Source organism: Acinonyx jubatus, chromosome B4 (assembly GCF_027475565.1).
Source record: "Acinonyx jubatus isolate Ajub_Pintada_27869175 chromosome B4, VMU_Ajub_asm_v1.0, whole genome shotgun sequence".
Taxonomy (NCBI): Eukaryota; Metazoa; Chordata; class Mammalia; order Carnivora; family Felidae; genus Acinonyx; species Acinonyx jubatus.
Window position 1 is genome coordinate 69,163,472 of NC_069387.1, and position 23,781 is coordinate 69,187,252.

Sequence of the window (23,781 nt, forward strand, 5' to 3'; positions counted from 1 at the left end):
TTTTAAAGAAGTTCAGGTCAAAATGGACCATTAAGTTTAAACTTGAAGGTACTGCTCCCAATCCAGGGCAGTGTTAGATTAAAGCTAAAAAGAAAAAGACATATCAGGATTCAAAAGGAAGATTAAACTCATGTCTATTTTAAAAAGTTACAATAAACCACTATAAACTTTATGCTAATATATCCTTTAAATAGATATACAATTTTCCAAAAAAATTAAAAGACACAAGGGGCGCCTGCGTAGCTTAGTCAGTTGAGCATCTGATATCTGACTCTTAATTTCAGTTCCGGTCTTGATCTCAGGGTTGTAAGTCCAAGCCCCATGTTGGGTTCTGGGCTGGATGTGAAGCATACTTAAAAAAAAATTTTTGGGGGGCGCCTGGGTGGCTCAGTCGGTGAGCGTCCGACTTCAGCTCAGGTCATGATCTCGCGGTCCGTGAGTTCAAGCCCCGCGTCGGGCTCTGGGCTGATGGCTCAGAGCCTGGAGCCTGCTTCCGATTCTGTGTCTCCCTCTCTCTCTGCTCCTCCCCCGTTCATGCTCTGTCTCTCTCTGTCTCAAAAATAAATAAACGTTAAAAAAAAATTTAAAAAAAATTTTTTTTTAATTAAAAGGAACAAAATTAATGTAATAAGAAATAAAAAAACCTAGAAAGATGACCATTACATACATTTTGTCATTAATCAAATTCTGGTCTCTAATAAAAATGTACATATATATAAAAACTTCCATGACCAATGAGGAAATGATGAACTATTCAATAAGTGGTGCTTGGTAATTGGTTATGTATATGGAAAGATAATATACTTACCTCATTTCATACACAGTAGTCAGTTCCAATTGGAAGTAAGATCTAAAGAAAATCTTTCAACATTTATATGAGAATATATATAAAATTTCTTTATAACTCGTGATAGGGAATTAGTTTTCAACCATGATTCAAAATCTTAATTAAAAAATAAAACTTTGAATACATTAAAATTATTATAAAGCAAAATGGTAATCTTGGAGAGAAGTTAAATAAAATACTAAAACTGACCAATATATTGTATCTATTATATGGAGAGTATTCTTCAGTTTAGACGTCTGTTACTGGCAATATGGCAAACCAGAGACACTGAAAGCCTCCTGCTATAAACATATAAAAATGTTTGATTAAATCCATACTTTCAAGTAAATAAACAACCCTGTGAAATAATAATAAAATGTGCCAGTTCCAGGATCAAAACAAGAACAAAACTGCAGAGAGATAAGGAGGCTCTAAAACTTCTGGCCATATTGGTCTTCTAGAGCAAAGCATTCTGGGGATAAAGCTTTGGATTTGCAGTGCCAGGAGTCACACTGGAAACAGTCCTGACATGCTACACCTTCAATGAGGTGGGTAAGCTAAAACACAAAACTGCAAGGAAAATTGGCCCTCTCATCCTTCACACTTTAGGTAGTGATTAATAAAAGCCTTCTGATCAATTACAGGACCACTGGCTAGCCTTGTATGGGTATAATGCCTGAATCAATATAAGTTGCATAATTTTAAATTCTTGAATCCAAAAAACAATGTAGATCTAGGTCTGTAATGCTCTTCAGTACCTAGCAAAAACGAATGCAGTTTAACTGTGGAGGAAGTATTATCCAATTTATGTTTCAAAAAATTCTTGCAAAAAAACAATATCTAAAACAGGTCTCCTAGTACTGAAATTATCAGTTACAATATACAAAATAATTATGCCTTGTACACTTAATAAAAGATGGAAATAAAAAATATGAGCAGTGAAAAATTAAATAAGCAGGAAAATTTATAAAAGAACCTAAGAAAAGCCCTAGAAATGAAAAATATAGTTCAAGTCAAAAACATAGATGATGGGTTAAGCATAACTGAAGAGAAAATTAGTCAATCATACCATCACAAAAAATTTCTCAGAATATAGCACAGAATTAAAATAAGGGAAATATTAAACATTTATCAACATGGAAGATGAAGAGAGAGATGGAAGAGAGGAAATATTTAAAAGAAAATGGTGCAAATTTTATTCAGAATTGATAAAAGTCATGAATCCTTAGATTCAAGAAGCCCTAAGAATTTCAAACACAATGTATAAATAAAAATTCACACCTGGAAATATCATAGTGAAAGTACAATGCATCAAAAATATTACTCTAAAGAAGAAAAAGAGAAAAGAGGGTCCTTAAAAAAAAAAATCCTAATGAGATTGGCAGCTGATTTCCTAATAGCAAAGATGGAAGCCATAGAACTCTGGACTGATATGTTTAAAGCCTGGAAATAAAAGTGAAAACCTAGAGTTCAAAGCTTAGCAACTCTATATTTTAATAGTAAGTGAAATAGTAAAACATTTTCAAGTATATGAAAAAAATGCCAGTGAAAAAAATATAGACCTAAATGATTTCTTCTGTCTCACAAAAAATGTCTGAGGATTAAGAAAATGTTAAAAACATGGATAAATGTAAACAAAAATGAATATATAAACCAATTATAATTGTAGCATTAAATTAGTTGTAACATTAAAAATAAGCAAAAGATTTAGATAATGAGTCTATTAAACCAGGAAGGAAATAATGGCACTAGAGTATTCTAAAGACCTTGGGGTAAATAGACTAACTTTTTAGTCTTTATGCATGTCAATGTTTCTACTGTGAGATCAAAGGAAAAGAAAAAGATATACTTTTTTAAAGAAAATATACATTTTAAATGAGTGGAGGCCAGTAGAATGAGAAAGAAATAAAATGAAAAAATATCCTCAATCTATTTAATTGAAGGAAAGAGACAGGACAAGGCAAATTTAAATTTTCTCATAAGTACATACATATTCAGCACATTTCTTAGTGATTTACTCATTTAGTTCTCATAACAATCCACAATCCTAAGAGACAGGTAGTATTATTATCCTCATCTACATTTTACAACTGAATAATAAAAATGTCACATATATATATATTTTTAATTCAACTAAGGTACTTACAGGAAATATGATAACCTTAAATGTACTTTTTTAATTGTGATGAAAAACACATACTATAAAATTTATCATTTTTACTTGTTACTATTAAATACTACATTTGTTGTTTAACTTTTATAGGGCAAAATAAGGAAATAAAAAGTATAGATTTTGGAATGAAGAAGACTGTGAGGTATTGGCATAAGATACACAAATAATAGCTCAAGGGAACACAAAAAGAATATAGAAATAGAACCACATGTATATCCTTTCTTGATTGTCATCAAAAGCACAAAGGCAATTCAATAAAGAAAAGTCATTTCAATAAATAATGCTGGAGCTAACTTTATAGGAGGTTGTGGGGGGAGTGGGTGGAAATGAACCTTAGGCCCTACCTCACCTTATATGGAAAGAGTTGGCATGGCTCATCGACCTAAATGTCAAAACTAAAATCTCAAAGTTTCTAAAAGAAAATAAATGCAAATATCTTTGCAACCTTTAGGATAGCAAAAATTTCTTACACTGTACACACATACACACAAATAAAAAGAGTAACCATAAAAATAATTGATAAATTGAAATTAATTGAGTTTAGAAGAAATTATTTCCAAAATATTTGATAATGGTTTTTATACAAAATATACAAAGAACTCATAAATCAGTTGTGAAGATACTAAAAATCCAACTTAAAAAATGGGCAGAAATCTTGAAAAGATTTTTTACAAAAAAAGAAAAAAAGAATGCCCAATAAACCTATTAAAAGGTACCTAACATCATTAGCCAATAAGGAAATACAAATTAAAACTACAACATTACAGTATCACATCTACTACAATTGGTAAAATCAAAAGACTGATGAAGATTTATGCTTCTGCAAAATTCTTATGTGATGGAATTTGAGGTGGAGCCTTTGGGAAGTAATTAGGCGTAGATGAAGTCATTGAAGTAAGGCCCTCATAAGGGAATTGATGTCCTTGTAAGAAGAGGAAGAGAGGGGCGCCTAGGTGGCTCAGTTGGTTAAGTGTCGACTTCAGCTCAGGTCATGATCTCATGGTTTGTGAGTTTGAGTCCAGCATCAGGCTCACTGTTGTCAGTGCAGAGCCCACTTTGGATCCTCTGCCCCCTCTCTCTTCACTCTTTCCCCTACCTTCCTTCCTTTCTCTCTCATCTTCTCCCTTTCCCTTACCACCATGTGATGACACAGGGAGAAAGTGGCCATCTGCAAGTCAGGAAGAGAGCTCTCATCAAGAACTGGAGCATGCCAGAACCTGCTCCTGACCTTGGACTAGCCCGATCTAGCCTCCAGAATTGTAAGCCCCTGAGTCTATGGTATTTTTTTTTTTTTTTTTTTGGTAATAAAAGCAGTTTGAGCTGACTGAAACAACCAACAATAAATGTTTTTGAGGACTTGGAACATCTGAAAACTCGTATGTTGCTAGTGGAATATACAGTGGTACCACCACTTTGGAATCCTATTTAACAATTTCTTGTAAAGTTAAACACAATGGCCCAGGAATTCCACATCTAGGTATTAATCCAGTGAGAATCAAGAATATTCACAGAGGGGCGCCTGGGCTGCTGAGTCGGTTAAGCCTCTGACTTCGGCTCAGGTCATGATCTCACAGTTCGTGAGTTCGAGCCCCGCGTTAGGGTTCAGTGCTGAGCGCTCAGAGCCTGGAGTCTGCTTCAGATTCTGTGTCTCCCTCTCTCTGGCCCTCCCCTGGCTCAAGCTCGCTCTCTCTCCCTCGAAAATAAACATTAAAAATTAAAAAAAAAAAAAAAGAATATTCACAGAAGCCTATTCACAGTAACCAAAAACTTGAAACAGTTTATTGATCAGCAGGAGATGGATAAGCAATTGTGATATGCAACTCAGTCACTATAAATAAAATTTTGAAAACTACAGCTGCCTCCAGTAAAATGGATGAATCTCAAAAACATTCAGAATCCAGACAAAAAAGAATGCAAACTGTGTGATTCTATTTATGTTGAGCCCAAGAATAAGGAAAATTTATCTATACTGATAAAAATCAGAAAGTGGTGGTGGTGGTCTGAACTGACTAAAAGGAACACACAAGAATTTTCTGTAGTGAAAGAAACTCGTCTACATTTTTATATATTGGCAGTTACATGGGGCTATAAACTGATTGACCTACATAATACTTAAAGGTCTGTGCATTTTATTGTATTCAGCTTAGACTTCAATTATATAAAAATTATTAAGCAAATGGATAACTAAAAATTCAGGCTGCTGACTCATTTTGAACAAATTCACCTTCAGGGTTTAATTCCTAAGCAGTGTTCCTCCCAATGAGTAATTCAGACCACCTGCATAGAAATAACCCAAGAGCTGTGTTAAATATTAGATTCCAGTGCCTTACCCACATCATATCAATCAGAGTAAAATGCATTAATATTGCATGTTACATTTTCTATTTAGATAAATGGTCACCATTCTTATGTACCATTATTATGCTGGATATAAATTGATAAGAAAAATGTTACCCTAAAATGGTTTCTTTCTCTCCAGTATTTTTCATTTCCTCTCTGAGTGCTGTATGAATGATGTTCCTGTGTTTTTCTCTTTCTGTAAGAATAGAAAGGTCCTAGGCCCTAATGTGTTGGTGGAAAGAGCACCTTACAGGTTGAATCATTCTCCATTGGTCAGAAATAGTCAACACATTACTATTAACAGCCTGCTTAGAGTCAGCCTGTCAATGAAACCCATCAGAACATTTGGGGACCCTGGTTCTGGTAAGTCATAAATTACTGTTTCCAGTTTTACTTTATCTGCATTCGTTAGTTCAATTTAAATCACTACCCAAACTGTATTGCACTGGCACCTCATTAGATTCCCAAATCCTTGAGGACAAGGATTCTTTTTCCAATGCCATTTCAATCTCAACATCTAGTGAGTCTTAGGTGCTTAGCAAATAATGGTAGATTTAATGTAAGAATTAATAAAGCAACAAAAACTGTCCTGTAGCATATCCCCATCTAATTCCTTATCCTTGCCACTAATCAGCATCTTTGGACAGAAATATTCTACGGGTTACTAATTCATTCTATTTTACTCACTTGTAGCCTATGTATTTCATTTTGATTTCAGAATATTAGGAAAGAAGTAAGCCCTTTCCTGCCCCCAAGATGTGACCTTCCCTGATAGGAACTGTGGACCCCAGGAACACTAAATTGTTTGCAGTTCATTTGCACACATCAGAATGTTGCTTGCCTTATTGCTTTTGGTCATGGTCTCCCCCCAACCAAAAACTCTTCTCTGATCCTTTGGTCTCAGCAGAGTCAGCTGCTCCTCTCCCAGGTGCCTGCAATATCACATGCCCATCCCTGAAACTCTTTGTATCATTTTATATTAATCTGTACCATATTCCACATTTGTAGCTTTCTCTTTCATTAGAGTATGAGCCTATTATGTATGGTGAATATAAGTGCTGACCTCTATATAACTCTAACACATGCGTGTGCTTAACTCACATGATTTGAGAGAATGCATTCTGTCAAATGTTGAGTTCACACACAAAGTACCCACAGCATGTCACATATTGCTGCCTAACAATGCTAGGAATCAAATAAGATCATATCTCCTTCCAATGGTTACTAATTTTTTAAGTTTCAAAACTTTGGGGATGGGTTTGACATTAAAATCACCAAACTATTGTTAATGAATCTTTCTACTTCTTGTTTGGAGGGTGTGGGGGAGGGAGACATTTACCTGTGTCCAATCCTCTGGCATCTCTCCCATTCTCTATATGGAGTAACAAGAGCTTGGAGTAAGATAATGACTATGAACATGGAAAGGAAAAAATGGCCATGAAACAATACTCACATGGTCATCAGCCCTGCTCATGCAGGAGGATGAAGAAAAGGCAAGAAGGATGCACAGATGGTTGCAAAGTATTGAGCCTGACAGCTTTCTGGGGTACGAAGGATGATCTATTTATTTGACAGAAACCTGCTGATAGCTTTGGCCTGTGGAGACAAAGGGATGTTATTCCAAGCAGAGGCCGGAGCAGCATGAACATCAGACAGTGACTTAGCCCTGAAAGAACTGGCCAGGAAACGCTAAGGCCTGAGAGCTGAGATTGGCCACTTCCCTTTCTTTTATGTGTTGCCCAGATTTTCCTCCTCCTCTCCAAAGCTTTCATCTAGCTGAGTGCTACTCACCCTTCCAGGATGAGCCAAATATTTTTGTTGGGCTTTATAGTTCATGAAGCCCTGTCACATCACGGTCTCACCAACCCTATGCAATAGAAACACATTCTCATTTTATAGTCAAGGAATCTGAATGGTAGTAAGAGGCGGGATTAGGAGTTGAGCAGAGGGATTGTGAAGTTTTTTTCAATTTCTACTATTTAACGATATATCAGTTTCTCTAGGAGACAGAGACAGGCCTTTTGACCCAAGGGGTCCATCTTTTGGGAGACAGCAAACATTAAATACATCAGATAATTAGAGAATAAGTTAAGTGTGTGCATTGATAACTATATATTAGTAAGTGTATAACAGTATGTCAACATAGATTTCTGTAAAAAACCTGCCACGTTAAAATCCAGCATGCCATTTGTATAAAGAATCTTTTAAATATTTATTCAATCTTAGTGGCCAAAGACAGAATAATACAGAACTAGAGCTTTTATGGAGATTTTATAGGACCTCTAGCCTATTTGACTATATAGGACCTCTATCTTGAGAAGCCGAATTTCTCCACTTATAAAAATGCAATTTTTTTTGCCTATTTCCAAATAAAATAAAGAACACACATAAAAGAAAAGCTCCATAAATTCAACACACGTTGTAAGAAAAAAAAGAAAAATAAGCATATTTTAAAAATAATACATCTATTTTAACATTTTAGTCTGAAATAGGAAGGTCGAGTGCTTGATGTGTCAGAAATATAATTTAATATGTGAGTTTCATGTTTATTGACTTTCTTATATTAAAAATGCTCTACTTAGGGGGGCTCCTGGGTGGCTCAGTCGGTTAAGCGTCCGACTTCGGCTCAGGTCATGATCTCACAGTCTGTGAGTTCGAGCACCGCGTCAGGCTCTGTGCTGACAGCTCGGAGCCTGGAGCCTGTTTCAGATTCTGTGTCTGTCTCTCTCTCTGCCCCTCCCCTACTCATGCTCTGTCTCTCTGTGTCTCAAAAATAAATAAAAACATTTAAAAAAAATAAAAATAAAAAAAATAAAAACGCTCTACTTCGTAAAGCAGAAGAAACTAAGAATTGATTTCAAAAGGTAGTAATTTAGTTCTCCTAGAGGAAATCACTTTTGACCCGGATTTAAAATAATTTACAGAACATGGATCCTTTCTAAGGATCCATGTTCTGCTTTTTGAGGATTATTTTCTTCCAAGCAGGTGTTAATTACAGTTTTTAGTCTAGTGTGTGTGGCAATGACAGGGGATGCAGTTTTGAGATTCTTCTCTAAACTCACCCCAGTACCTCAGTCTTCAATGAAGCTGGAGTAAAATAGGCTTCAGTCTTAAAGACTTTTTACCAAATTCCATGGTGTTTACAAACAAAGCATTTTTTTTTCTTATCTTATCCTTGAAAAAATGAAAAACAGCTTCAAATCACTCTACCTGGGTTATTCATTCAACATCTTCCTTCAGCTTATTGCCATCCAGGAGAGGAGCTCTCTGTCCAGTTGAATAACAGACTCTGGATTAAAAGAGTTCAAACAAGAACAAAGGAGGGAAGGTTCTATGTAAGAAGGGCTTGTGTTAGAGAGGGAGCAGATAATGCATTTGATTTTATTTGTTAAATGAAGCTATTATCCTCTTCTTCTACCAAGGCTGTAGTGCAGAATATAGGCAACAGAAATGTCTAGAGGCCTATCTTGAAGAGGAGAAGACTGAGTCATCAAAGACACCCAGTTGTGTGTGGGAGTCATCACTGGGGGTTGAATTATCAGGCCAAAAACAACTAGGCATGGCTCAGTTTCTGGAGCTGTTTCATGTCAGGGTTAACTCCCACTTCAAAGAAACCCAGCAGACGGGAAATGAAAGTTCAGGACATCTTCCTTTGAATCTGTTTTCAAAATGGCTCATGCAGTTTGCTGGCTGGTATCTTGCAAAGGCGTATTTCAATGTTCATCATTACTATTTGCCTTTTATCAAGAGCCAATAATATGCACTGAAGATGCACATGTACGTATAAATTACTATCCTTCGCTTATGAGGTTGGTGATGATAACATTGAAATTCTTTTGGGAGAATATAGCTAGAAAACTCTATGAGTGACCCCCACACACCCTCAATAAGAAAACCAGGTCTAAATCAAGTAGTTGGAAAAGTTATTAATAAGAGATGAGAAGACTTTCAAGGGAAGACAGAACACCAGGAGCTGGATACAAGTTTCATGGAAGGGAGCAAAGAAGCATTTGAAGGAAAAAAGGAGAAAAGTAAAGACACCCCTTCCTCCCTCCTTCCTGTTCTGTTTAGTCAAATAGAAATAAGCAAATTTTCCCAAATGAATCATCCGTACCTTCTTGGTGAATAGATCTTCATCTTGTAAGGAAAATGAAATCTCTCTGAGCAGTTTCGGACTCTGATTCTTGGGCTTCTGATCCTTAGGCGTATGATGGTTTAAGGTTAATGTGTTCTCTCTTGCAGTGCCCCAGATCCTGTCTGTACCTGGTAATCCATGTGAGCACAAGTATGAAAGCAGGGACCATGATAATCGTCAAGAAGTCAGTTTTGTCTAGCCCTAGCCTAAACCAACAAATTTAGAAGTTGCCAGGAGAGATCTCCTAGCACAGTAAAACAAACACATAAAAGAGCTCTCCTTGCTCTTTCTGGGAGCAGAGACCCTCTTATTCTTTTCTTGCAGGTATTCTGATCCTATAGCATTTCTTTCTCTTTCCGACTCTGTTCACAAACAGCATCTTCATTCTGGGCTCCCACAGCCACTGAACCAAAATGGGGAAAATCGTGGTGAAGGAGATTCTAGCACTAACAAAATCCCTGCAGGCTCCTTGATGTTACCACTTTGACTCCTTCAAGGGGTCTTGCTGTTATTATTTTGCATACCTGAGTTAACGTTTTCTTTCCTTGTCATATTCTTTCATGTTAAATATTTTATAGTATGAATTTTTCATCTAAATTTTTAAATAGTTAATGTACGTGGTTCAAAAATTTAAAACATACTAAAAAGTACTTAAAAATTCTCACTTATAAAAACAATCACTCTTATCCAAGGCTCCCAGTTTCACCTAGTTCATACCTCATTATACATCCCACTGTCTGAATGACAGCCTTGCTGGATAAAGGATTTGGGGGGGAGCATATTTTTCCTCTTCAGCACATTGAATATTTCCTACTACTCCCTTCTGGTCTGCCAAGTGTCAGTGGACAGGTCGGTTACTACCTTTATACGTCTACCCTTGTAGGTTAAGGCCTGTTTGTCCCTAGCTGCTTTCAGAATTCTGTTTATCTTTGTATTTTGCAAGGTTCACAGCACAGATTCACTGTGATATGCTGTGGAGAAGACCTATTCCTGTTACATCTGAAGGGAGTTCTCTGTGCCTCCTGAATTTGGATGTCTGCTTCCTTCCCCAAATTAGCGAAGTTCTCAGCTATAGTTTGTTCAAGTAAAGCTTCTTCCCCTTTCTCTCTCCTCCTCCTCCTCCCCCTCCTCCTCTTCTTCTTCTTCTTCTTCTTCTTCTTCTTCTGGAACTCCTATGATACAGATATTATTACATTTCATTGAATCACTTAGTTCTCCAATTCTCCCCTCATGGTCTAGTATTTTCTTCTTTTTCTCTCAACTTCATCATTTTCCATAATTTTATCTTCTATTTCACTTATTCTCCCCTCTGCTTCCTCCATTCTTCCTGTCACTACATCTAGTTTATTTTGCACCTCATTAACAGCATTTCTTAATTTGTTGTAACTGTTTCTTAGCTCCTTGATCTTTGCAACAATAGATTCTCAGCTGTCTTCTATGCTTTTATTTTCTAGCCCAGCTATTAATCTTATGACTACTATCCTAATTTTTAAAAATCAGATGTATTGTTTATACCTGTTTTGAGCTATTCTCTAGCTGTCATTTCTTCCTTGAATTTCTTTTGAGGAGAATTCTTCTACTTAGTCATTTTGGCGAGTTTTCTGTCCTTTAATAGCTTGTTATATGTCCTGCACCTGCGAGCACTACTATATTAAAAACAAATCATACAATGTCCAGGGCCTGGCCCTTCAAGAGATGTGTTTGGAATGTGTTGCGTGCTCTCTGTTGTGACTCTGGTTGCTTTATCTCCCTAGCCATAGTGGTGATTTGGACCTTCCACCAGGTGTGTTTTCATTTGTTCATTGAAGTAATCCTGGAAAAAATTTAAATAAGGGTGTGGTGGAAGAAGCCTTGTCCCATATAAAGAAAGAAATGACAGGGGTGGGGAAAAAGAAGAGAAAAAAAATTGACCAGGCAGAGAATCAGAGAAACTATATGGCTTAATCCAGAGAGAGAGGAAAATAAAGAGATACAGAAGAGGTGTAAAAAGAATAGGTTTAAAAACATCTGCTTAAACAAACCAACAACCAGAATAGAGAAGAAATAAGAGGAAGAAAGAAAAAAAATATGTGTAAATATGTAAAATAAGAATTGATCAAGAATCAAATCAGAAAATGCAAAACCTCTGGACCAGTATCTGATGATGCCTTGGAACTGGTGGGTGTGCTGATCTGAAGGAGGAGCTGTCTGGTTAGATCAGTGTCAAACTTGTTCTGTTAGATACACAGTTACCAGGCATAGAGGGGTGTGGTTTGGTGTAGGCGGGTTCCACCTACACTGTGGACCAGCTGTCCCTTTCCCTGAAGCCCTACCTTGTTGGTGATGGGGAGAAAAATGGCGACACCCCAGTTTCTTCTCCCCAGACTGGACATCCCAGGCCACTCTGTTCAGGCTGTCCTCACAGTGCCAAGCCAGCTAGTTTGTCCTGCTCCACAATCTTCCATGCCTCCCAGGTGCTCTGGTGGGATTCAAACCCTGACATCTTAAAGGATCCTGCTTCATGAGCACCGGTTCCAGGGTAGTTCCACTCTGCCCCACCGACAAAGGGCCTCTGGCTGGCTGGTGCCTGCAGGGTCTTTTGTCCTTCTTGGAGAGCCTTTATACCTTCTTCCCACCTTCTTCAAGAGAAGGGACTGTGCTGACTGTACCTCTGAGCTCGCTATTGAGCCTGGGGCTGGCTCCCCCTTCCCCCAGGTGCATGTACAGGGCAGCTGGTCCCAGTCCAGGGGAAGTCCCACACCCCTAAGGCTGTTTCCAAGTTAGAAATTGGTTCTTTGTTTTTTTCATTCCCTGGTCAGTGATCTGGAGAGGTTTTTTCTCTTGTCCAAATACAATCCTACACTTCCACAGCCTCTCTTTCTCTTCCTTTTGTCTCTCTACAGAAGGGGATCCCTCTCCTCCAGGCCTATAGCTCCCATTTTATCTCTCCCAGTTTGCAATCACACACCTATGGCCCACCAAGCTGTCCACGTGGGCCCTTGGAGATGTTTCTGTCACTCTGCAGCCTGGATTCCTGGAATTCCAAGGCTTCTGGCCTCAATACTGCTGTTTTTGAGGGATGAGGGAACTTCAGGCCCCCCTAATTCTCCACCATATTGACTCCTTCCATGCCAATCTTTTATGATATCTGGATTTTGATTCAGAGGTAGGAAGGCTATCTCCATTATAGGATTATAAAGGAATTCTCAGATATTTCTTTCTACTACTCTTATTATATAATGTAATTTGCCCTTTTTCCTATTGTGTAATGTGATATATGGATCCAACTTTATTTTGTTCCATTTTCGGATCCATTGTGAAATGCTAAATTCTCATATAAATGTCAGGGTTTTGTTTTTGTTTTTGACTATCAATTTTTTCCCATTGTCTTTCTAGTCACGTTTTATATTTTAATATCTGGTAGAGCTAATTCACATACATTGCCCCTTTTTAAAAAGTATGTCTGCTGTTTATCTTTCCAGTGAGTTAGATTTTATTATTCCAAACAAAACAATAAATAAATCAATAATTCTTTTGTACTTGGATATCCAGTTTTCCCAGTACCATTTATTTTATTGATTTTAATTGAAGTATAGTTGACATACAATGTTACATTAGTTTTAGCTGTACCATAGTGATTCAGCAATTCTATAGGTTATGCTGTGCTCACCACAAGTCTAGCTACCATCTGCCACCATACAATGATATTACAATACCATTGACTATATTCCCTATCCTATACCTTTCATCCTTATGACTTATTCATCCCCTAACTGGAAGTCAGTACCTCCCATTCCCCTTCACCCATTTTGCCCAGGCCCCCACCACTTTCCCTCTGGCAACCACCAATTTGTTTTCTGTATTTATGAGTCTGTTTCTATTTTTTTGTTCATTTTTTTTAGATTGCACATATAAGAGAACTCATATGGTATTTGTCTTTAGCTATCTAATTTATTTCACTTAGCATCACAACCTCTAGGTCTATCCATGTTGTCACAAATCACAAGATCTCATTTTTTATCACTGAGTAATATTCCACTGTATATTCCCAATACCATTTATTGAAGACTATCCTTTTCCCACTTGGTGCCCTTATCAAAGTTTAGTTCACTCTATATGTGTGATTGTATTTCTGAACTCTAGATTCTTTTTCATTGGTCTATGCATCTGGTTTTATGGCAGTGCCATGATGTTTTAATAACTATAGCTTTGTAACATCATCTGAAATTAGGAAATGTGGTACCATTGGCTTTGTTCTTTCTCAAGATTGCTTTAGCTATTCAAAAATGCTTTGGTCTTTTGAGGTTCCATGTGAATTTTAGGATTATTATTACTATTTCTATGAAAAATGCCTTCAGAGTTTTGATAGGGATTTTGTTGAATTTGTACATTGCTATGGGTACACATTTTAACAATATTAATTCTTCCAATCCATGTAAATATAGGCTAGTTTTCCATTTACTTGTGTCATCTTCAATTTCTTTCATCAACATTTTAGAGTTTTCAGTGTATAGGTCTTTTGCTTCCTTGGTTAAATTTATTCCTAAGTACACAATATTTGATAGTATTGTAAATGGTATGGTTTTCTCAATTCCTCTTCTGATAGTTCATTTTTAGTACATAGAAACACAACTAATTTTTTATATGATTTTGTATTCTGAAACTTCACTGAATTTATTTGTTCTAATATTTTTGGGTAGAGACTTTATGGTTTTCTCTTCTATATAGAGGGTCATGTCATCTGCAAACAGAGATGATTTTACTTATTTCCAATTAGGATGCTTTTTATATCTTTGTCTTACCTAAGTGTTCTGGTTAGAACTTCCAGTACTATGTTGAATAAAAGTGCTTAAATGTGTCTTATTCCTGATCTTAGAGGAAAACTTTCAACTTTTCATCAACGAGTATGATGTTAGCTATAGATTAGCCATACATGGCCTTTATTATGTTAAGGTATGTTTCTTTTACACCTTAGCTGTTGACAGTTTTTTCTCATAAAAAGATGTTGATTTTTGTCAAATGCTTTTATTGCATCTATTGCAATGATCAGGTGATTGCTACCCTTTATTCTACTAATATAATATATCACACTGACTGATTTCATATGTTTAAACTCCTTGCATCCCAGAGATAAATCCCTCTTGATCATGGTATGATTGTTTTTAGGTACTGTTGAAAAAAAGTAAAACTGAACCCCTATATCACACCATTCACAAATCCACTCAAATTGGATTAAAGACTTAAATATAGGATCTAAAACTATAAAACTTCTAAAGTAAAATAGAAACAAAGCTCTTTGACATTGATCATGACAATACTTTTTTCTTTTAATGTGACCTTAAATACAGACAACAAACACAAAAACAAATGGGACTACATCAAACTAAAAAGATCCTATGCAGCAATGGAAACAATCAACAGAATGAAAAGGCAAACTGTGACATAGGAGAAAATATTTCCAAACTATATATCTCACAGGGGTTAATATCTAAAATGTATAAGGCACTCCTACAACCCAATAGCCAAAAAATTAAAAAATCTAATTACAAATGGGCCAAGGACCTGAATAGACATCTTCCAAAGGAGACACACAAATGACCAGCAGGCATATGAAATGGTACTCCACATCTCCAATGATCAAGAAAATGCAAACCAAAACCACAATTAGATATTGCCTTAGATCTCTTAAGATGAATATTATCCAAGGCACAGAGATTACAAGTGCTGCTGAGGACGTAGAGCAAAGGGAACTCTTCCACAATGTTGGTGGGATTGTAAATTGGTACAGCCTTTATACAAAACAGTATGGGGAGTCCTCAAAAATAAAACTAAAACTGGCATATGATCCAGCAATCCCACTTCTCAGGATATAGACAAAGGAAGTGGAATTAGTATCTTAAAGAGATATCTGCACTCCCATTTTTTTATAGCATTATCAAATAGCCAAGATATGGAAATAACTTAAGTGTCTGTCAACAAATGAATGGGTGAAGAAAACGTATATCTGTATATACAGATATAAATATGTATCTGTATATTGTATATATATTTATATCTGTATATACAATAGAATATTATTCAGCCATAAAGAAGTAGGAAATCCTGGCATTTGTAACAACATGGATCCATCTGGAGAACACTATGCTAGCTGAAATAAGTCAGAAAAAGACAAGTGCTGTATGATCTCACGTATATGGAATCTTTAAAAAAAAAAGTCAGTCATAGAAACAGTAGAATGGTGCTTGTCAGAGGCTAGGAAGTGGGCAAAATAGGGAGGTGTTGGTCAAAGTGTATAAATTTTCAGTTGTAAGATGAATAAATTTTGGGGATCTAATGTACAGCATGGTGACTATAGTTAATACTGTATTTTATGCTTGAAATTTGCTAAGAGTAGACCTTTAGTGTTCATACTACCAAAAAAATGCTAACTATGTAAGGTAATGGATATATTAGTTAACTAAGTTGTGGTAATCATTTCACAATGTATATTATCATGTTGTACACTACACTTTTAATATATACAATTTGTCAGTTATACCTCAATAAAACTGGAAAAAAAATCAATACCTGCAGTGATTATTTAAATGTATAGAGTCATGTAGAGAGAAATGACAGGTATATCCAAGTATGGTTTTCCATTTTCCCAAGTCTTCTGTATTCTTACATAGCATTTTAAAGTTATGTTCATATAGAAATATTTTTCTAAGGATGTCTTTTTAACATTTTTGTTGCTTTTAGAAACAGGATATTAACTATTCTGTTAAATATATATTTTTGTATATCCTATGAATGTAGTGTAGTGTTAAGCATGTTCACATTGTTGTGCAATAGATGTCTAGAACATTTTCATCTTGCAAAACTAAAATACTATACCCCTCCATTATAGTTTAAATTTTATATTGTGTATATGAACACTTAATATTTACATTTTGTTTTATTTTCTGTTTCACCAGCTTTCTAAATCCTTTTATTGTTTTTAATGGTTTTAAAATGATCATCTTTGGTTTCTGTATATATCACATCTGCAAATAGTGAGAGTTTTATCTCTTCCATGAAAATTTGTTTACTTCTGATTTTTTTTCTCTTGTCTCTGTCTTGGCCATGATCTCTAGTAAAATGTTAAGTAACAGAGGTGAGAGTGGACATCCTTATCTTGTTCCTGACTTTAGTGAAAAGTTCATTAAGATACATTTTATCATGTTTGCTGTATTTGGTTTAGTCTTATTTTTATTGGAGGTTTTAAAAAATTCTAATTAAGCAACATGTTGAGCTTTTTCAGTATTACAAGTTATTTCTTCTTAGATGTATTCATATGATGGATTATATTAATAGGTTTCTTATCATTAAGCCATCTTTTCTTTCCTGTAAAATTCATCATGGTCCCAAAGTATTGTTCTTTTAATGTGCTTAAGGATTCTGTGCTTACTTTGGGTATTTGTATCTATATTCAAAAATGAAATTGACTTGTAACAGTCTAAGTCAAACTTGGTCATTTTCCTTCTTTTTCTATGTTTGGAAACAGTTAAAAGAGCATTGAATTATGTGCTTTTTAAGGTTTAGCTGAATTACCCTATAAAATCTAGAAAGTCAGCTAAGTATGGTGCTTTAGGTGGGTTGCCCCATGAAAACTTCCTTTCTCTCTTTTTTTCTCCTGGTTAAATTGAGTTTTTCAATTCTTTCTTTCTTTCCTAGAGTCACTGTTGGTACCATATTGTGTTAGAAAACCATCCACTTCACCCAGTTTTTATTTCCATGTTTTTAGTGAAGAAACTGAATTTAGGGGCATGTACTGACACAGTGATGACATTATTATTCATTATGAATATTATTATCCATTAATAATAGGAATGTGAAAAGCTGGAAACTAGAAAAGATTCTACCTATAATTTAAACCATTTTTTCCGTATTCAAAAGCTAAAAGAATTTTAGAAAAGAAAATTTAATTTGCAAGTTTCTTCAGTCATTTACATTTCTAATGAAGAGAAGTAAATACACTCAGTAACAAACTTACAAACCTCAGGAAGTCCTACTAGGGAAATATCCTTACACCAGGCTGCACACTAAGTTCTTCACGGGTCATATGTATTTTAGAGGACTCTAAAGCTTGTACATACCATAAATCTCAGAATTGAAGAAGAGTTCTCATACCTACAGAATGACTTAGCAGATACAGGAAGAGACAGAGTTTTCCTAAAGATAAAGGTGCTAAACACAACATAAGGACACATATGTTCCTGAGAGAAACATTTAAGGAATTCTTCCCTGTATATCATGAAATAAAAAAATAATTATTCAAAGGAATGAGATAATCAAATCCACACAAAACCAGAATAATTAAAATCTACATGAATTAGGCTTTTAGAAGAATTAGTAAGTTACCTAAGTTATCAAGTTTGGAAGTCCTATTCTCATTTCTAATACTTTAGCACATTTATACAGATTTTTTTTCCTTTTTTCCTTTATTCTGCTTTATCACATTTCTTTCTTTAGAGCACACATCATATTTTTTACCTTATAAGATTTAAACTTAAAAAGGACCCAAGAACATTTTCCCTTTTCAGCTATAGTTTAAAATCATTTTTAAAGAACGATTTTCTAGAACCATGAATGCTTGGAAGAAAGCATTCTAGAAAGAAGCTCAAGAATTGCTTAGGCAATTCAAATACTAAAGCACAAAGCACAATGTAAGATATATAAAACAATGAGTTAATCTTCTACCAAGGAGGAAAATGGGTCATAAAGAATAAAGAATACAACCAGATACAGACTAAGCACCTAACATTGAAATTAGATTACAAGTTCAATATTTCCTTTTCTCCATTTATCAAATCAAGTCAGTTCTATGTGTCTGATTCTAGGAAATTAATAAAATTCAAGACAAATTAGAATAATTTCCTTTGGGAGAGAAAATCATCTAGCAAGACTATAGGTAGAAAAGGGCGTATTTTCAGCTCCAATGTCTGGCACTTGAAACTATATACATTTCTAATCACATACATGCTAATAACAAGGAAGGGGTTCAATCATTCTATTTCTTAATAGAGGTGGTATAAGTTATTTGTTGAATCCTGATGAAAGAGCCTACAATATTTTCCTTTCACTCCATTGGAAAGGACTGTAATTACATGGAAATCCATGATAATGTATTAAAGATCCCATGTCACTGTTCTGTAGAGCACTTAGAATGAAGTAACATTACGCCACACAGGGCAATTAGAATGCAACTAATTAGTGTCACTTACTGGGAAAAGCAACTGATTAATCATGTTTAGACATTGCTGCTGAGAGAAAACTCAGAGCCTATAGCTTCTAAATTGCATGCTCCGCCATTAAGCTAATCGAACACCTCTGCTAGCTCAGTAGTTACCCCGTATTTAATTCAGCCTCACTATCCAGCTAATACAGGCACCCCTGAAGTTCTGCACTAATGCTATGTTCATGAAACTACTGTACATCAGAATCACAGTGTACTTTTCCCTCTATCACATTAGGAGAGTAATTAGTAAGGCAGCTGTGCAGCTACAGACTTCTAGACTCAACTCAGTGGGTAATAATATATTTCATCGTCATAGAAACAATATCCTAGTACCTTCAGCACATCAGTTTGGAAAATGAGAATCGCTGAGGGAGTCAAAGGAGGAGATGTGAGTATCTTTGTCAGCCTCTTGAAGCTACTGTGTCAAGAAGGCATTTTTAAAAGGGCCCCATACTCATGCCCAAATTTTGCCAAGTACCCATTTACCCTCAAATGTCTCATTTTGCTTTCCTGAAATGATTCTGATAATTGCCTCTCCTCTGTCATCTCCGTGCTTATGCCACACCAGGGTGGGAGGTGAGGCCAGATGGTTATTTGAAAGCGTCTCAGCCTGGCTTGCAGAATTTCTTTAAAGAAAAAGCTGCTAAACACCAGAATCAAAATAACCACAATAGAAGGACAAATAGGCTCCTAAGAGACACAACTAAGGACTTCTTCAACACAAATCATATAATTAAAAAATAATTATTCAAGAGAATAAGTCTACTCCATTACATTTCTACTTAAATCTGAAATTTGTTCTTAAGGCTGCTAGGGAGGATATTCAACTCCACTTCTGTTGTGTGCAGGAACAGCAGAGGCCCATCCAAGGTGAGCATTCACTCCTTCTTACAGATCCACTGAGTTCTGTCCACAACGCAGGTGGTGAGTCCCAGACCGTGTTGTAAAAAACGATCTCCATTATGAACTGAGCCTGACCCAAAGAGAGGGGACCTTGGCGAGCTGAATTTTTAAGTTGACAATTTATAATGTCAACTAGGACATCTCCTCTCCTTTTAAATTCTTTCTTCTCCCTCTGCCCCTGCCCAATTCCAGGCTTCTATTGGTTTCCATCTGTGCTATCAATTATCATAGGTTCATCATTTCATATTTAACATGTAGAAGATTTATGTATGAATCTTATTAAAATGCAATATACCTATGGTTAGCAATACTGTATTGTATACTTGAAATTTGCTAGGAGGGTATATCTTAAGTGTTCTCATTGAAGGAGGAAGAAGGTGAGGAGGAAGAGAAAAAAACGGTAACTGTGTGAGATTATGGATAGATGGATGTGTTAGTTAGCTTGATTGTGATGATTATTTCACCATGTATATCAAACACCAAACTGTACACTCTAAGTAGAAATAATTTTTATTTATCAGTTATACCTCAATAAAGCTGAAAAAAATGCAGATTCCAACTTGGTAGGTTTTGTATTTGGCACAAGGTTTGACATTTCTACCAAGTGCCCATGTCCTCTTAATGCAACAGGCCAGCCAAACGTGCCTTGAGTAGCAAGCTTCTAAGTGACCTGCTTGTGTCTAGTTTCTCCCTTTCCCAAAGCACCCTTAAATATTGCATTTGGGTTAATTTCTCTAAAGTTACACGTCATGAAATGTGACTCCAGGGTTTTCTGTAATAGGATCAGATCCCATTTGAGACCTGATTAGTCATAGCTTCTTAGGGTGATGTCCCCAAAACTCCAATTTTAACAATCATACCCCAATGGTTCTCACGTACCCTAAAATTTGAGAATTGCTATCATAAGGCAAGTATAATAGCCTTATCAAGTTATTTGCTCTTTCTAAAGCATTTTTAATGAAGACTTCAACGTTTTATTTATTTTTTGAGAGAGAGAGAGAGAGTGATTGGGGAGGATCAAAAGCGGGCTCTGCGCTGACAGGGTGACAGCAATGAGCTCAATGGGGGGCTTGAACTCCTGAACGCCAAGATCCAAGATTGTGACAGGAGTTGAAGTCAGTCTCACAACCAACTGAGCCACACAGGTGCCCCCTAAAACAATTTTTAATGGTCTCTTACTAGTGAATAAAATTCCAAGTTTCTCACCTGATATTTAACTTTTTGCATTTTCTATTCTCCATGCCTTTGTTATGCTGGTTCTACATATTTAGGGAGAGAGAAGCTGACATAATAAAAATGGTAATAACTGTCCTTACTGAGCATCTCATTCATCTCATTTTACCCACTGAAATCTCACCATTCGTGTGTGATAATTTATTTCATTTCACTATCTTAACCCTTTGAGGTACATAATATTTCCTCCATTTTACAGATGACAAATGTGAATGTCAGAGAGAGAGGCAGGTTTATTGGTGTGATGGATTCAGAAGCTCATGCTATTTTCAACCATATTACATAACCTGGAAAGTCACCTGAATTGCTTTATAAATGTTTCCCTCTCAAATCATTATTTGTATGGCAAGCAACTGGCAAAAAATTATGGCTGTTTCTGGTGCACGCAACGAATGTTGGACCTATGTGCTAGACAAAATCACAGAGTTTTGCTGTACTGATGAAGCAAAGTGTTTCTAGTCCCCCTTTCTTTCTAAAGCTCTATTAAATTTTGCTTGTAGTAGTCTAGCTCTCAGAATGACTCTCCAGACTGGTTGCAATAAAGAGTCTTTGTAAAATATACAGGCCACGAATCCATCTTAAAAATTTAAAACCATCTGTGCATTGTTCGCCTAACACAGAACATATTTATTTGCACAATTCATGTACGTTCTGTTGTCACAGAATATCAACGAATCACCAAGAGCTGTTGATGAATTTAAAGTAATATTTAGTATTGTTTATAAAAGACATTCCTGTAAAAATGTAAAAACTACTTTAACAGGAGACTGAATTTTGCCATTTTTTACATTAGCACTTTATAAATGGAGTGTATAAATCAATCATCAAATGGCATGTATTAAGAACTCTCAAGCATATGGTGCTATCGGAGGCAATGCATGAATAAAGCAGAGACATCTCTGTGATCTCCATTCCTAAAATAGAAAACGTGACATGGCAGAAAGTGAACAAGAATAGTTTTGTATCTCTTAACGTAATTGTCCCATTTGTCACTGGATTAAGGAAAAGAGGGCAATTTAGCACAAACCATTACTTTCTGTGGGTTACAGGGATTGGGACATTCAAAGAAACTTTTTCTACTGGTAAAATATCTCTAGGAATCTTGGAAAATATGTATGACCTCATATTAAGCAGGTATCATCAGTATCAAGCTAAGGATTTTGAATGGTCAGTTAGTGCTGTTTTGATTTGCAAAATAAATTAGGAAAGCAAATCAGTCACTAAGAAGATCTTAAATGATTTCTTTAACACCACATAAAACCAAATCATCTTGTATGAGCCAAAAGGCAAGGATCCTCACAAATATTTTTTAAATTTTTAATTGAAGTGTAGTTGACACAGAATATTAGTGTCAGGTGTATGACACAGTGATTCAACAATTGTATACATTATGAAATGCTCACCGTGATAAGTGTTGTTACCATCTGTCACCACATAAACTTTTACAATATTATTGACTATATCCCCTATGCTGTGCTTTTCATCCCTTGTGACTTATTTTATAACTGGAAGTTTGTACCTCTTAGTCCTTGTCACTTATTTCGCCCATTCCTCCACCTCCCCTTTCTTCTGTCAACCACTAGTTCTCTAGGAGTCTGTTTCTGTCTGATTTGTTTTTTAGGTTCCATGTGTAAGTGAAGTCATATAGTACTTGTCTTTCTCTAAGAATAATATAGTCTAGGTTCATCTTAGTTGTCATAAATGGCAAGATCACATTCTTTTTAGAGCAGAGTAATATCTCACACACACACACACCACATCATCTTTATCCATTCATCCATAGATGGACACAGGTTGCTTCCATATCTTGACTATTATACATAATTCTGCAATAAACATAGGGGTGCATCCTCCCAAGTCTTTTAATGGGAAGTCTGGTCAACTAAGTCAGAGCCCCAATTCTGAATTTCAATACATCAAAAAATACAAGTTATATGTAACATGATAAAATGTATGGGGCACAGACATAAATTAAAAGTAACAACAATAATAATGATAAAGACTAAAGGAGTAGTTACTATACTACTGCTATAATACTGGATTAAATTATATTCCTCCTTCTTATTAGGCATATTGCATAGCACAAGGAATGCTGAGAGGCAAAATGCTGATTTCTTAAAATATTCTATTGCTCCTTATAGTTCTAATATCCCATACTTCTGTTTTTCCATAGAATCTTCCTATGAGTCTTTAACCCTAATGAAAAAAAGTAAATGGGGTTAAGCTGCTACTTAATGGCTGAGACATAGGTCGTTACTTTAAAACTGCAGAGTAAAACTTTCCATGTAAAATATTTTTTGGATGTTTGACTGATGCTTTAGACTTAGGGTTTTTTAAATTCAGAAACAAATACCATATCCCTGTGTGCCTATCCCTTCTACAATAGAACTCATTTACTCTAGAAACAGAGACATTTATTAGCATCTAAATTTTTAGTCACTGAAATCAAAAGTTCAAATATGTATGTTAACACAGCATTAAATATTATAGGTCCAATTTTATTAAGGTTCTTTGTTACCTAAGGATGGGCTATTGAAACAGGTTATCTAAACATGAATAGTAACCTTCCTTAGAGGATAACCACTCTCCCTCCTTCTGTTCCAGATCTAGCTATTTTTGTAACTCATTCCTGATAATTAGGAATGTGTCTGTCAAGTCACAGGCAAAGACGATCCAGCCCTGTCATTCCTTCTTATTCATAGTGAGTTTTCTCTGGCCATAGATATTAAACTTCATAAACCAATAAAAAAATTTCATAAACCAAAAAAAAAAATATTGAAAACAATATCCCCGACAATATCTGTTTTTCTAACTGTATGTGCCCTATTGAAGCCAGGTACTTCCTGTGCCCCTCACCCCCAATTCAGACATTCATCAATTCTCTAAATCTTTGATCTTGCTGTCTTCCCTCCCTTTTCTTCCTCTCTCCCTTTCTT

The 23,781-nt window shown here is 35.7% G+C and overlaps 1 long non-coding RNA gene across 1 annotated transcript in view; it reads left to right on the forward strand.

Moving 5' to 3' along the window:
- Nucleotides 1-23,781, forward strand: part of LOC128316384 (uncharacterized) — a 55,922-nt gene that overhangs the window by 1,314 nt on the left and 30,827 nt on the right. Inside the window, exon 2 of the long non-coding RNA XR_008300213.1 lies at nt 4,153-4,258. This is a non-coding gene — a long non-coding RNA (uncharacterized LOC128316384). The remainder of the gene's footprint in view (nt 1-4,152; nt 4,259-23,781) is intronic.